Consider the following 16,688-nt stretch of genomic DNA (forward strand, 5'->3'; position numbering starts at 1 on the left):
TATGGCTATTAAGCTACCTACGCTATTCGCGCTCGTTAGAAGCAACCAATTGCGAGTTGTTCTCTGTCTTCCTCTCTTGTTCGTCCTGGAAGGACCCGACTCGACTCGGTCGGCTGGGAACGGTTTAACTCGAGCTTATTTTCTTTGGACGACAAGGAAAACGGACGGTATTCCGGAAGCGTGTTCGCTTCGTAACCGGTGGTGCAATTGTAATGTTGAAGAAGGAACACGGCTGACAGGATCGAAGGTGAAGGTTCCTCGTTTAGGTGTCTTCCGAACAAGACGTCAGAACGCGGTGTTTTATCTCGGCGTCGAATCGCGTGCGCCTCGTGCAAAACGATGTTTAACTTTGTTGCTCACGTGACCATGGCTACCCATAGTTGGCTGCAATTTCGTCGAGATACCAATCGAGTAGGAGAGGGCGTGCGATGATGGAGGCTCGCGATATTTCCGGGTTAGGTGACGGGCAAATTGGTTCGTTACGCCGCGGCTCTGGCACACGAAAACAAAGATTTCCCTGGCACAGGATGTGACGAGCTGCTACCCTTCGCCCTGAGAACCGTGCAATTTTCATATTTTCTTGTTTCCTTCTTCGATCCGATAAGATGCATGCGATAAGTTGATACTTTCGAAAAGGAACCGTTCGGAACAAAGTTCGTGTTAGGTTGTTGCATATTATCAAAAATATCCTTGGAATGCGCAATGTCTTTTTTTCAAGATTAATGATAACAATGGTAATAAATTTACTTTTTATCGAATACCAATTCCCTGCTGCACGCCACTAAAAGAAACTGCGGTAATAAAGTTCTTCCCCGCTTTATCTCACGCGTCACGAACATCCTCTTCCATCTTGTTCCATCAGCGTTTTGCTAAGAACAAACCGTACTGACTTGACAAATCGAACCGATGAGTACCGAATACGACGATTTATGATTATCAAAGAATTTGTATAGTGCTTTTACGCGTGAATCAAGCTTGAAATAGAGGTTGGTAGCAGCTGGGTGATTGTCGATCGAAGGGATTGCCGCGTAGGAAGCGGGCACGAGCTGGAATTCGGGGATGTCTCCATCGAGGGAACGACAAACGACCGACACGAATCTCCACGCCGTCGTGAGTGTTATATTTTGACCCCGGTTAGCATACCAAAGCTGCATTATATTACACGAGCCCTGGTGTGTGACTCGCTATTATAATGAATATCTTTGCATTGGCCTATAAGCATATATGTAAAGCACGCGCGTTTTCATGGGGTGTCAGCGAGGCCTCAGACAACACGCACACCAGATACACGGTCGTCGGTGTCTGTTGGATGCAGACTGGGTCCAGGATGGTCCTCGTCGTTGCCGAGATATTATTTGAATTTCAATGAATCATGTGGGTGCAAGTGTCGCCCGTATTCATTCACGTTTTATACCTCGTTCATACATACGTATCCGTGTGCGCCATGGATGTACATTAACGCTCAAAAGTCTTTTATTATTTCTTATTATTTAAATTGAACCTCTGATTTCTTTTTGTTTACATGGACCATGTAGATTGAGTCACATTTGTTAATGGATAGGCGTGAATTTGTTTAGTAGCTTTTTTATTGATAGGAAGTTGTATAATTAGAGATAAAGGTAACAAAATGCAATTAAAATTGATTAAATCTTCTCGAATCTCATTAGGGGTATATGTTAATTATCGATGGCAAAGGGTTAATTTCTGGTTGAATTTCATTTGTAGGACAACTTTTGACTGGGAACACGTTCATATGTATGTAAAATATCCTCTTCATTCTACCCCCATTCGTCCCGTCGCGTCGGTCGCCTTTGCTACATCCGCGTAGAAAGAGGAGACAAATGTACGGAATCCTTTTGGTTCTTTTTCATTATTTCCATGGCGCATTCACGGTCTCGTGTTCGAGACTGGTGACAAAGGTGTCTCGCGATTCAAGCCGCTTCTGACAAAAGGAGATTATCTCCGATCGTTCTTTGTCGACCGATTTTCCCCGTACATACATAGCTACATATCTCTTATGCGCCACTTTGCCTCTACCGGTCACCATGGTAGCCGTATCAAACCCCCGTAATTTTTCTTGCCGCGAACCATGAATGGTAAACGAAACCCTTATGGTAGAGACACTAGTGGCGAGCCTTTTACGTACTTTCGTCACGTGGACGAATCACTCGTCGTGGAATGCCGACCGAAAGAAAGCCGTGAATCCGTCGAGTTCACGTCGATTCTTCGTCTCGCTGAGATTTTTCAGAGCCGAAGGTGTTTCAGTTCATTTTAATTCCCTGTCGCGGGACAGCATCGCACAATGGAGCCTTTTTATTTCCCGGCCAAAGCGTCACTTATGCAAATGACGATGGCGGACACACGTTCGTACAGATTTCCAAGAGATGCAGTCGTTCACGGACTTGGTAATTTATATGGGTTCTATAACGCCACGGTCTCCCTCGCGTTCGACACGGCTCATTACCTCGCTCTACCGGCTAATTATCCACGCTTCGTCTTCGAACGAGCTTAGAATCGGGCTTTGGCGAATTGTTTTGAAATTTCATTGATTCCTCCTGGAGCATTCGTCACTTTTCTGAATCATATCTGCGTGTTATGTAAGCTGATAAGATAACGATAAGCCGAAAACATAGATATATCCTTAGAGCGTGTTACAATTCTGCTTTAAATCGTTAGTTGTCGCCCAGACGGTGAGTTTTCTCTCGTTTTACTCGTTCGCGTCTCGAATTCTGTTTAATCGACGCGCGTCGTCGCGGCTGCACGCGTGGTCGAATAATGCGACCGAGCGTCCCGCGAATAGCGCAATTAAGCAAATGAACCGTCCCACGCGTCCCTCTATCTCTTCTCCGCCTTTCTCCTCCCTTTTCCCTTTTGCGCGAATCCTCGCTTCGTCTCTTCGAAATTAATCTCGTGTTCGGGCGCGAGTTCGTGGCGGAGACAAGCCGGTATAATTCAATAAACGCCACCGACGACGTTTAAGTCGTGGTTCGTTTGCGGTCTTCCACCTTTCCTCCGCGGGACAGAAGACCCGACAAAGAGGATCCTCCGGGCGAGAACGTTGCCCATCGCGATTCATCGGACGATTATTGCAACGAGGGCAAACGCGCGTACACACGGAAGGCGACACTGTTTAACCGTCATTTTTTCGACAGCTGCTCACGGCCACGCTCACGGTCATTATGTGTAATTTTCGGGATCAGCTTTGCGAAATTCCACGCGGAAAAAGAGGCAATTGCGCCAGAAACAATCGTGCTCGCGCCGCGCCGGCTGACACTGTTTACCGGGTCGCAAACACCTTTCCTCCGTTTGCTTTTCCAAGACAAAGAAGACACGACGATGCTTAACGGCACCTGCAATCACGGAAGAGTCGGGTCCGTCTGTCGCTGAAAGATCGAAGCTCGATAACGTACGCGTGTCACCGATCCATCGCGAACTCGAAGAAGTGGAACGATCGGAGATGCCTCTAGCACGGGGAAAACGATGTCGTTCGGGATATTTACGGAACGTTTGAAAGCGGAGAACGGAAAATGGGAAGCAGAGATCGAGTGGCGCAAGAAACGGGATGTTGTCGAGCAGCAACAGCATCGGCGGATGGAAGGACCAGAAGAAAGAGAAACAGAGAGGGTGAGAAGGAACGGCGGAGGGACGGTGTGCTGCCTTTTGACACGACATGTGTCGGTCGTCTCTCGCAGCGAGATCTAAGACTGGACTGGCTTCCGCTAATCCGAGAATCGGGCCTTTTAATGCGAGGCGAGTTTCGCGATTATAAATATCAGAGATACCGGGAACCCGGCCACGGGCACGTCTAGACTCTAAATGAAACCGCCGCGCCAGGGGTGTGCCTCATCGAGCGCAAAAACACCTCCTACTTCTTCTTCCTTCGCTCTCTCCTCGATTCCTATGAAAAATTTAACCTTTTTCACGCAAGTCGGTAAGGAAAAGATCTCTGTCAAACGTTAGCTAGTTTCACAAAGTGCTAAAAGTCGACGTATCGTCGTCGAAGCAGATGGTGGTCTCGCTACGGTCTAGGTCGCGAACGTGTCGTCGCCATTCGTTTTCCACGCTCGTACCGGGGGTAAAAGTACGTTTTAAATTACCGTCCTCTCGCGTAGAAGAGTTACGAGCCTCACGCAGCTGCGAGTGCTTCTATTCGAACGGGACGAAGAAGGGAAATAGAGGGACCATCAGAAAGATCCCCGATGATGGCACGCGACCCTTGCTGGATGCGTCCAAGTCTTACGAGGATCCTGGGATAATTTTAGGACAACCGGAACCGTCGAGCTGTCCGCACGCATCGTTGCAGCTCGTTACAGCATTGTTGCTAGGATAATTTTAGAAGGAAGGACTTAGGGAAACTCGTATTTCGATATCGGTCGAAGTCAGGCCAGTTGGAATCTGAGTATATATTTATAGAAAAGGGTGTTCCAGGGATATTCGACACGAGGTGACATTTACCAAAAATTACGATGCAGCTTTCCTTCGAGAGTTATCAAGAATTCTTCTGTCATTGGTAGAGAACGCTCTCATGTATTTCCGTTCAAACGTCCCGCGGTGAGAGTATTCACGGGGGTGGATGAGGTCGAATTCAATCGAGCGTACGCGTTTTCCCGAAGGGTGCGCGGCATCCCTCGAGAGTAGCACGTGCCACGCTTTTGTACACGGTTTGCGGATAAACGGGCCGGCGACGAGTGCGTCGAACTGTGCTGCACCAGTTGAGCAATTTCGTCGAACACGCGTACACGAGTGCGAAAGCAATTATTAGACTGCGACATCCTCCCTGTTTTTTTTTCAGCCACCCCATCGCGTCTCCACCTGCTGCTCGTCGTTGATCCGCTTCGGTAATAAGAACGTCTCGCGGCGATGGTGAGCTCAGAGCTGAGCCGCAGCTACCGTTGCTTCCGCCTTTGCAATTGCGTGCACCGTCGCGTGCATCGATGCACCGGACACATTGCATCTGACAATGAGCGATCTCTTATCCCTCTCGAACGTCTTCTTTCGGCTCGGACCACCCTTTCCTTAATTCTCACGGGATCTTGCTTTTTTGATAAACTAATGCACCACCAGTTCTATCAACCACCCTAAATTCCATTTAGCCACCGAAAACGATTCAAAGCGACGCGTTGGATCGTATCCCTCCCGGAACAGTTTGTAGACCCACTAGGATAAAGAATTATCGGTGGAAGTATCAACAGGGATCGGTTTACTTTTTACGCGGTTTTTATCTGCCCTCGAGGAACAAGGAGTTCTTTAAGTGCCTCCCTAACGCAAGAATGTACACTGGTAACACGGTGGTTCGTATAATCGGTAACCTACCGAAGTGATTTCGACGTTTGAAGGATTTCTCTGGAACAAGGAGAGTAGACGGTAGTATCGAGGGAAGGGCCGACCAGTCCCTTTGGAGAAAGCATCCTAGGGTTGATAAGATCGTGAGTCGTAAAGCGTTAAGTGTCGAGCAGCGAGTAAGAGCGATGCTGACCAAAGAGGAGAACATAGGAGCGTGGGACGGAAGCGGATGTAGCGGCCGTAACTTGCTCGCGAACGCTACGTTATACTGTTTGTAGCCACGGTACCTTGCTTTGGACTGTGATAGATTCTATGATGTTCCTCTTTGCTAGTCACCGCGTTCGATGAAAGGGAAGAGCTCGAGTTAAAAAAAAAAAGAAAGGAAGAAGAAGTAAATGAATTTGTTTGCTCTCGTCACGTTGCGTGTGCAAATTTTCTTCTCGATGAGAAAACGAACGATCTTCATTTCCAGTCAGTTAAGAGGTTCTCTCGTGATAAAGGGAGGAGCCGGTTACCGGAGACACCGAAGTGATTCCTGGTAGATGCGTGTCAGACGCGTTCGTGCTTAATTTTAGAATACGCGCCACGCTCTTTCTCGCCCTCTTTTGACAATATTCTTTCTTTTCTCGTTTCCTCGAGTGAATCTCGAGGACTCGTCGAGTGCATAAGTTAAACGGTGCCGGTTGAAGTAGATAAGTACGAAACATTGGGAGACGAGTGTACGCGTGACCCTCTTTCCGTGCGCGTCCACAGGTGTCCGTGTTTATCCTTATAATTCGCGAAATTATTTTTCGTTCGAATCCACGAAATCGGGAAAGAGAAACGGCGTTAACCGAATGACTACCGCGGAATGCTATTTCGTCGACAAATCGCGGCCCCGGTGAACGGCGAAGCGAAGATTTTTTTATCTGGCGCGGCGAAGATTTATTGGCCAGCAAAGTTTCCACGAGCGGGCCGATACGATCGCGGGTCTCGCGCGTGATTTATCATTCGTCCGACTCGAATTCGACGAATGACGTTATATCGCGCGCGCAGACAACGCGGATGATAGCGCACGTTCCGCTCGAATCGAGACACGCGGTGGTCGCGGTTACCAGTTGGCGCACTTCCATCATTTCCGCCCACGTCCGATCGTTCACGGCTTATTGGATTATCCGACACGAACCGTAAATCTTTCGCTAACTTGCCGATTCCTGGCCCGTATAAACGCCGCGCCGCGCTGCGCCCTCGTTCTTTAGATGTGCGAAAAGTTTTACGCATTCCTCAACCCGTTTAACCATTACCGTTATTATCGCACCAATTCCTAACGTAACGTTATCAACGAGCATCGTTGCATCGATAGACGAAGAAAAAGAACGTTTCGTCCGAGTGGTCAACCTCACCCTCGTGTGTTTTTCCTCCACGAACCCGCTCGTCCGAGTGAATCGACGCAACAAAAAGGGCCGACTGTCCGTCGAAGGGGTTGAACAATAATAATTACTCGTTGTCGGTCGACTCGTTGCGGGGGTGAAAGGACGCAACCTCGAAGGCGCTAAAGTAACGAGAGAAGAAGAAAGCAAATGAACACGTAGCAAAGGAAGAAGAAGAGGAAAAGGAAGAAGAAGAAGAAGAAGAAGAAGAAGGTTCGAGCAACGGGTTCGATGCTACTCGAATGGTCGACCGACAAATACCGGGCCAGAGGGAAGAAGGAGGAACCGAAGGAGGAGGTAAAAGAGGAGAAGAAAGAGGAGGAGAAGCGATGGCGTGATAAATGATCGAGTATTTAACACTCTTTACGGATTAGCATATAAACTACGGGCAGTCCATAGATCTTCGTGGCAACGCATTAACGGACGAGCAGCAGACTACGGGGATGATCTTTCTCTTTCTCTCTCTTTCTCTCCTCTCTTCCCCTCTTTTCCAACTTCTCTCCCGTGTTTCTCTTCCAGGCGTAAGCGATCTCTCTGCGGATCGACTTGGCGAGTTATTGTTTTGCGGTTCTTCTCTTCGTGTTCACCCTTTCTCTACCTTTCCTCCCTCACTCTCTCTCTCTTTCCCTCTTCTCTAGCAACTCTTGGCCGTGCTTTTTCTCGAGGTCCAGCGTGAAAAAGCTCGTTAATTCAACCGATAACGAACGCGTGCTCGTTACACGGCAAGATAGCTGTCCAGATAACGCTAGCCGAAAGATTAGACTTTTGATCCTAATTGATATTTGTAACGATTAAGATCTCGCGACAGCTATTTCCTGCTGTATCGCCTGAAACCCTTGCACGGAGATTATCCGTAATCGACGACAAATACTACGTTTATAATCGACCGACCCGTCTTACCAACCTGACCAGATCCCGAAACGGATAATATAAAAGCTTGATCGATAAAGCGACATGCTTGTCCTACGAACAAGCCACTTCCCGTCCCGGGAACACTTTGTATTCTCCGCAATTAAGTCCCCCGTCGGAGTTTATTCTCCGCAGAGTGGGGCAGGGATGGGAATCCCCCTTGTTCGAGGGCAACCGAACCCCTCTTAATCGGCTCCTAATAAACCGAGAAGGAGAAAATTACGTGGTTACACGGCGCAGATAAAAGCGAGATTCGCTGATTAATTGATTAGGGAGGCGCCAAAGTCCGCCCCGCGCATTATACTCGACCGTAGCCCTTCATTAAGGGCCTCTTACACTCACTCACCTGCCTATACGTATGACGTGCTGGTAAAAAATAAAAATATTGTCTCGTAGCTTTCACAGAGGGATGAATTTAATTCTTTTCTTTCTGATCGGTTGTGATAGAAGTTTCAATGATAATATTAAATTTCAATATCTGCGATAATTCGTATTATAGTCCGCCGAATCAGATATGCCTATCTATTCACGGTGTCCCCTTACTCGTGAACGTACATCGTGTACTGTCTCTCGCTTATTAACCGCGATACGATCTTCCTCGGCACGCAAGAAGCAACAAAAAGTTTCGGGTATCGATGCAAGAAGGCAACGTATCGGCCGGAAGTAGGAAGGTTTCGGCACTGTTTGACACAGGAGGGTTGTCGCGACGAGTCGCAACCCTGAGGGAAGCCATTAAAGCGAATATCATGCACGATCGTTTTCGCGAAATTGCAGCAAGACACGAGATATTTTGATAAGCATCGGATCATTAAAAAATATGAGACGTGATTGAATTGCATACGTTTATCGACTGATTCTCGTACATTTGAAGTTTAACGCTTTCAAAAGTGTGCTTCTTAAGAAGAACTCTTCTCTATTGAAGAGTTTCAAGAATCGTTGACTTTGTATTGGTATGAAAGCGAATTGAAAATTCCCCATCGATTGAATCGCTTGAAAATTCGCAAGTGAAAGTATCGAATAGCCATTTAACTAGCCGAGGGTTTCGAGCCGCTTGAGGACCCTACTAAATCGTTGAATGGTACCAAAGTCCGAATGTTTACACACCGATGGAGGGGCCGCGAATTCTTGGTAGGCATAAAACCTGACTGATGTACGCCAACCGGGCTCAGATCAAAGACGTGCCTTTCAAACAATGTTAACGCGTTACCCGCTTCCATACACCCCTACCGCCGTCGACCGACGACTCATTTTCGTTTCGCGATAACCTCAACCCTTTTAATACTTTGTAAAATAATATTCTATTGAAGAGTACCGGTGTTGGACATTCTCGATCGACTTTCCGCAGCTGTTGTCGCGAATGGTCACACTCGGTCGCCGGTTAAGAAGGCTTTCTAACAAAGTTACGCGAATTTTTCGCGACTCGGTGTTTAGAGAGGCGAGAAATGGGCCGCGAAGATTCGTGCTGGAAACAATGCTGACCGTGTGACGTTAACGAGTACCTCGAGTGCGCTCGTTGTTTTGTCCCGAGCACGATCCGTTGCTCACGAACCACGATGTGTTTTCTTCGTCCGGATATTTATCGCGCCCCCACTGTTTCCCGTCTGTACAAAGTCCCTCGACAAACGCGCCGATCAACGGACCAATTGTACATTGAATTCTTGCAATTTACGGTGAATTGCAGCGGTGAAAATAGCACCGCGATAAACGTATATTCAATGGGGTGAAATTCTAATAGCGGCATTCGGACAGCGGCAACCCGTAATTCTTTCATTACGATACGTTCTTCAGCGGAGAAATGAATTTTCTAATAGCCGCGGCGTCGATTAATGAGAAAAACAGGCGAGCGAGCGCAGGTGTGGCACGCGACCGAGGCGAATTCACGCGAGCGTTCGACGCACGCGTTGCGAAGCGGAGTAAGCCTTTTGCTTGGGCAACATAGTGATCGCCAACCTCGTGACTCGTGTCGCTGTGTAACGCGATATCGCGTTAAACCGTGCCCTTTCGCCTCCCGCGGTATTTCCTGCCGACCCTTTTCTTTCTTTTCTCTTCTACTTCCACGCATTTCGCGTGCCGTTCTCGCTTCCTTTCTTCCTTTTTTCGCGGGAAGCGCTACACGGACTGTATCGCGACGAAAGGGTCTGGTGATACATTTTTTTCTTACATATCCTTCGTAAGGAGATTCAAACTACATAAAAGGAATGCTTGTGTCGGCAAATTGGATAATTACAAAGAAAGAGAGACGAATGTTCGGGTAATTCAGGGCTAACGAAGCCCCTTAGAAGCTCGATCGGTCAACGAGTTCGATCGGCAGTGAATCAAGCTCGTGGGAACGACACCCTGTTCCCGTCTTGATGGGCACACGTCTTTAACGATCCTTGAATTGTGCTCGATTTGAGGGATAATTTTGTCAAAACTCGCCAATATATCGTGACACGATCACGCGAGATCGGAAAGGTGTGTCTCGAATGAGAAGATAAGTATCGACAAAAGCAACGGGAGAAAATTGCAACGGTTAAAAGCCGTTCCATCGGACACAATCGGTCTTTAACCGTTTGACTGGCATGCGACCGATCGGTTTACTCTTTTATCATGGCAGAAAAAAATACTGTAGCTTTGTTACGGTTAGTTCACCATTGCTGTAGGGATCAAGAGGGTATTTCCACTCCTTTTCCTTATATAATTAGAAACCTAAATCTTCAAGAATGTTTGTAAAAAAAAACAGACTTTGTTTGATTGCCAACTGTTTCCCAGCCAAATAGGTGTGCAATGCTTAAATAGTTGGTCGTATAGTATTAATATTCGCGTCGCAACGATCGAGACAAATTGAAAATCTTCAGCTGGCCATTGAACGGCTCCCGCGCTACCTATCCGTTGCCTTTTGTACTGTGATTGAACGTCGTATATGATTAGCGGAGCCGATAACGAAGTCCGAGATCGTTCGGTGAATCCGTAATACGGTTCCACGCCGAAGAAAGACACCTCTTTTCTTCGGTGTAAACCGGCGGAGAAAAATCAAACGGCACTCCGCATCTGCATGAATTCGTTCCGTTCGTTCGTCATCGGGGCCACAAGAATGCCACTGTCGGAGTGGTTGCTTTCAACCAGCCCTCTTCTCTTCACTTCACTTCTATGTGTCACTCCTACGTGACACGTCCAATGAATCTCTTACGTATACGCACACACACACATACACACGTGGAACGAAATCTTTTTGCCCTCACCTGCCCCTCGACTTTTCGATTCTTCTGCTTCCGCGTTGACAAATGCTGACCATTTGTTCTCCGCACCATTACCGACGACCTATGGAACGTCCAACGATTTCGATTCTCTTCTGCTCGTGTGTGCATAAAGGGTTAACTGCTTTCACAATCAATAACCGTTGCCAATCAAAAGGGTCAATAGACGGTCAGGTGTTATTAGTTAAGTTTAATGCGATAGGGTATGAAGAAAATTTGTTGCAATGTCTAAAATGCAATCTGATCAGAGTTGAACGCTGACGAGTCGATCGACGTTCAATTCAGATGCAAATTCTTCGAGATCGATCAATCGGTTGTACGCGAATTTTCGAGAGGATTTCGCAATGCAAAATGATAAATGAGATGGTACTGTTCAGAGAGAGAATCATTAGGGTATCTTTAATCGATCGCGCTAAACGTACGCGCACCGTATGCTATTAACGGTCCTCGAGTGTGACCTCCTCTCCCCCCTCTTTTTTAATCGATCCTTTTAATGACCGTGGCCAAGCGATCGAACTATCTTGCAATGGTAATTAATGCGATCCGACGATGAAAAATGATGAACAGAGATACGATGCACGATGCACTTTCGTTCCTCCTCTGTCTCTGTTTCGGAATTTAATCAACTTTGGAGCAACGTGTACCTATTATTGAAATTTTCAAAGTCCTATCACGTGAAATCACACGCTTAGGATAATCAATACAGAACCGATTCCAGGGGTCGAAAATAAAAAATTGGAAATTTCATCGAGTCTCGGAGAGGAGCAAGATCTCGGATTGATGGTCTTTCCCGAAGCAAACAGTCGACGACGTGGCGCTATTAGATCGTCCATTCGTAGAACGTCCATTCGGTACGAGCTCATTAGACCGCATTTGAGCTTGATTAATTACGTTCTGGACGAGGGCCGTCGTCCCTTCGTTTGAAGACTGGCCCCAAAGGTGCTGGTTAATCCGGCCTCTACCCGATGCTTGGGACTACTCGTCCGGTATCGGCGATTTTAGAACAATGTTAAGATTCAGAAGCAATAAATTATGTTGGAAACGGCACCCAATGGGTCAGGTAGGATAATTCCCGTAGCAAGGGGCCAGATTGCCTCTTAACCAGGGATTAGGAAATCCGTCAGGTAGACGGAGACACAGAGGAAGATGCGCTTTTACTTTTCCACGACCTTTTTTTCCCTTTAGTCATCGGCACTGTATTTCTGTAAGGTGAACAGAAACAAAATTTGCAAACTGTGTAGTAACATTTCAGTAAGAAATACTTTTAACGACTACGAGGCGGAAGTGTCGAAAATATGAGTTTGAAGGAGAAGTTAAGGGTGGCGGAAACGACGTTGGCCAAGGGAGAAAAGGTTCGCATACGAATTTTCGGGCGTGTCAAGATAAAACAGAGGGTGGTACAGGCTTGGTGGGGATGCGGTTCGAAGGATCTGCCCCATGCGAAGCGAGAAAGAATAGGAAGAGAAAGAGAAAGGCGCGAAGGTAGGGCATGAAAAGCGTCGAAGCTAAATTTTAGGGATGCCAGTTTTCAATGGGCGGCCTCGCAACGAGGCCACGTTTTCCCATCACACGTGAACCTTTCTCGGGAAATACTCTCATTTTTTACTTCGGAATTTGGTCTTCGGTGATTCAAATCGGACGCGTGTTTCCGTTTACTGAAACACCATTTTCTTCGATGGGATTGAAAGATTTCTGGCCAACTGGCTTGTTTGAGGAAATTCCGGACGCAAGTCTGACGTTTAACTTCTCCATGAAGAATTACAAAGAAAGTTGCACGGGCATGCTGTACAAGGTGCGTTTTTACGGTATAATGTTCTGTTGGATATAGAAAAAAGAATGGACGTAAAATTGAAAAAATTATAAATTTACGATCATGAAAGTGTCGAAAATGAAAGGGGAAAAAAAGAATTTTTCGAACGACACATAAAAGGAGCAAAGATCATCGTGATCTCGTTTCGTCGCACAAACTCGCTCATGAAAAGAAGCCGAAATAGAATTCTCGGTCCGGGGGAGCAGCCCGTAAATGACCGGGTCCTGGCAAGGGGTGGAAAGGGAGCGAAGTCGAGCAGCCAGATAATCGCGGGCGTTAAACTTTTATAGGCCTGATTTTCATTTATATGTTAAACGCGTCATAACTCGAACGGAGGGACGAAAGGGGGTGGAATATCCAGGGTGAGAAGAGAAAGAGAGATAGAGAAAAGCTGTGTGTACAACATTTTTTTTTTAAGCTCGTGTGTGGGTCTGCTTCGTGCAGGTGTGCGTTTCTGGATCGCAGGTAGGGAGAGACTTCCTTTTCTTTTTTTTTTATTTTTCTAACAAATGAGCGGCAGGTATGACGATATAATATAAAAAGATTCGAATGGAAGGAGAGAGAAGGAAGCGACACCTGATTAATCGTCTTTTTATGGCTGGTAAAATATCACCGTGCGTAACGACACAGGGAAAGGATACATAGAAAACTTTTGGCTGACAGATATGATTTTCGGTGAATCCCTCCTTCGCGTCGTCGGTCTCCCTTCTCCGGTTATTGAAATATTCAAGCATCTTTATTTTTTTGTCCCGACGAATCTCGTTTCACCTTCGAAGCCGATTTTTTTTTAATCCTTTGACCGGCCAAGTCGGGTGATCACGTTGTTCTTGTTCAATGTCGAAAACTGCTGTCGTATTACTTCGGTAGAATTAATTGACGGTGTTGTTGTCTCTTTTTGTATTTACTGGTTAACACATCTACCGGTCACAGATATTATGTACCCGATAATAAATTAAAATTTGAAAGGTCCATTCATCGAGCATTGATTTATCAACTTCTTCTTTGATTTACGATTTGAGCTTCATTAAATTCGTGTATTAATAATAGAAGGTAGCAATTTGGAAGTTGAAATTTAAAAATTAACTTTTCCCATCTTTGATAATTAATACCTATACGACAGGCCAGCCGATACACGCGGTCCATTCTACCGTGCACCGGTGAACGTATTAATCCAGATAGAATTTAACAAGTTTCCTCGATAAAAGCCGCGCTATCCGAGCGTGAATTTTGTTCTCGTTTCGTTCCACGCTCGTCTTCTCGCCATTGAATCTTATTCTTCTGCTTCGAGTCGCAGCCGTGAACATATTCCACGTGTGTTGCTCGCGTGCTCTTTTCAACCGGCTCGACAATGTATCGTCTCGAAATCCTTTTCAGTACGAGAACGAGTGTCGTCCCGGCTGGTTCGACGAGCTCGCGTGACAAATGAAGGCGGTGGAATACATTACGCGGCCACTTATCCCTGAAAAAAATAAAAAATATAGACTAATAGGTGTACGGGATGTATAAATGAGAAGAAGAGAAGGCGTCGAGGCGCGCGGATGAAAGGAAACGGGCGAGGTTTGTTGGCCCGGTATTGAAATCAAAAGGTTACGGTGAATCGGTCGCTTTTTAAGTAGCTACCAGCTCCTTGTGAATTCTCGACGAATCCGTGCTATCGATAATAAATTCGGTCGCGGCTCTTTGTCACAACCGGCTAAGATTCTTTGAAAGAAAGATTCGAAAGAGCAAGCTCTTTCGAACGGTGTGAAAGGAGCACCGTGAAATTTGTCACACATATTCGTTGACTTATTATCGGGTCATTTGGTATCTAGAAGTAAGCATAACTTAACTCTTGAATTCTTCACGATACGTCCATCTGTACGCGTTGCCCGCAAACCTTCCACGAGTTTGCCTTATTAATTTTCATCTCTCCCTCGAGGAGCAGATAGGAAACGAGTCGGGCTCGAGGGGCAGCAGCGGAGGCATCGATAAAACGTTCAAACGACCCACGAAATGTTCTTCGTTACGGTAATCGTTTAATCATCGACCGCGATACGCGGTATCGGAGGTAAAACTGGTCCTCTCGCTTGTAAAACTCGTCTAAAATCCCATAAACGCGCTCGGTAGGCCTCCTAATTTCGATGGATATGGTCGATGAACGTCGAACGGGTATCTTTTTTCGGGAGGGGCGGGCCGCGAGTGAAGTTTTGGCTAGGAACCACGGGCCGAAGCATACAAAAGTGGCAAACCGGTGGCTTTTACGAGCAACCAACGGCGAGGACGCAGTAAAATCATTAATAAAAACGTTCTCATCGGCCTGTCGACCCTGTAAACATCGCTTTTTAGATGTCGTATCCGAATCGTAAAAGGGCTGCCCGGTTGAATATGTCCTCATGGGGTCTACCGCGTTCGACCAGATCGAATCGAGTTTGCCTGTTTACGAGGTTGATTCGGGGTACCGTTCGCGGGACAATAATGTCTCTGCGAGCTGTATGGCTACGCCTGAGTAGTATCAAATCTTACGGTCTTATCGCCGCTCGAAACTGTTCCTTCTTATCCTCGCTCGTTAACGAACAAGAATTTCAAGATATCAAGCGGAGGGAACAGCTCCTGGATAATTGGTCGCATTTAAATATCAATCTTCTTCGGTCTCGTGGACCCCACGGTGTTAACTCGCTCTACTGGACTGAGGGTTATTATACGCGTTCAAGGGTCGGGGGGTCCAGACGGTTCAAAAGAAGATAGAAAGCTGGAGAAAAGAGAGGGTCAAAGAAGAAGAGATGGTTGATAGAGGATGGAAGGAGACGGAACGAGCTGTTCGGACAAATAGAAACGTTCACTTCACTCGGCTCGAGAGACTGTTCTCTGAGGTCGCCGGCTACATAGCGCTGTCGTGTAAACACGCGCTAACTGCCTCCTCTTGCCGACGCCGGCCGTCGTCTCCACCCTCCTCTCCCTCTCGTTCCGACAAACCTCGATCATCATTCGTATATCTTACTCTTGTCTTCACCGTGATCATTTGGTCGCCAATTTCATTCATTCGTTCGAATTTCGACATTGTTTTCCCGTCAGGTCACCGAGCTTCCGTCGTTGTCCGCCAGGTGGCTCCGTTCGCGAACCGGTATACTCTTGGAGTTCTTTTCTCGCTGCTACCTCGCTCGATGTTCGCTACTGGCGTCCAGAGAACTTTTAGTTTGGAGAATCGTTAGAAGTTCGAAGCTACACGCGCGTCTGCAAGGAAATCACTAATTAGATCGTTAAACGCAACCTCGTTAGATCCCGATAGGCATGCTCCATAACCGAACTGAAAGAGAAAGAGAGATTTTTGAATGTTTCATCAAAGTAGAAGGGAACCTTTCACGGTTCGATAGATTCCCATCGGTGAAGAATCGCGGAGGCACGGGGAACAAAGATGGCCGTTGATACCGCGGGCAGGAACGACCGTGCGTTCTGTATATTCGTTCGATTAGCATGGCGGTGCGAGTTGTTTCGCTTCCTCGTTAATAAGAGAGCCTCCCCTCCGTGTTTCTCTTCTTGCCGGACTGTAGATCCCTCGTCCTCCATCTCTCTTCTGCTCTGCTCTCCCTTTTTCATTCTTTCTTTCATCTTCTCTTACTGATACGTAATTCAAGACAGACGCATAATCTTCCCATGGCTGAGTCCAGGTAATTCTGCGGCCGCGGTAGACAATGCTTTTGCTGTCTTCTTGCGTGGGACTACCACTTCCTTGCTCGTAGACTGAGAATGCGAGGAAGGCAAGCTGTAATATTATATCCAGAAAATCACGACGTCGTTTTCACTCATCGAACACTTGTTTCGACTGAAAATGCGAGGTGATTACAAGATAATTACCTTCAAGACGACTAGTCGCGTAAATTCTTGCAGATCGCCGTACAAATTATCGAGAAAAATCGTTGTAAAGTTTAAACACCTTGTAGTAGATATTAATCCCATTACACGGACCATTGAAATAAATTACGATATAAAATCAAACTCGTTCCACCGGGTGACGGAGAGAGATCTCGTTCCCTCGGGTTATGAAACATTAATCGCCGTTGCAAG

General features: G+C 46.7%; 1 protein-coding gene across 3 annotated transcripts in view; it reads left to right on the plus strand.

Moving 5' to 3' along the window:
• retn (retained) overlaps positions 1–16,688 on the plus strand; it is a 72,464-nt gene that overhangs the window by 31,777 nt on the left and 23,999 nt on the right. The window lies entirely within an intron of this gene.

Source organism: Osmia lignaria, chromosome 15, assembly GCF_051020975.1.
Source record: "Osmia lignaria lignaria isolate PbOS001 chromosome 15, iyOsmLign1, whole genome shotgun sequence".
NCBI lineage: Eukaryota > Metazoa > Arthropoda > Insecta > Hymenoptera > Megachilidae > Osmia > Osmia lignaria.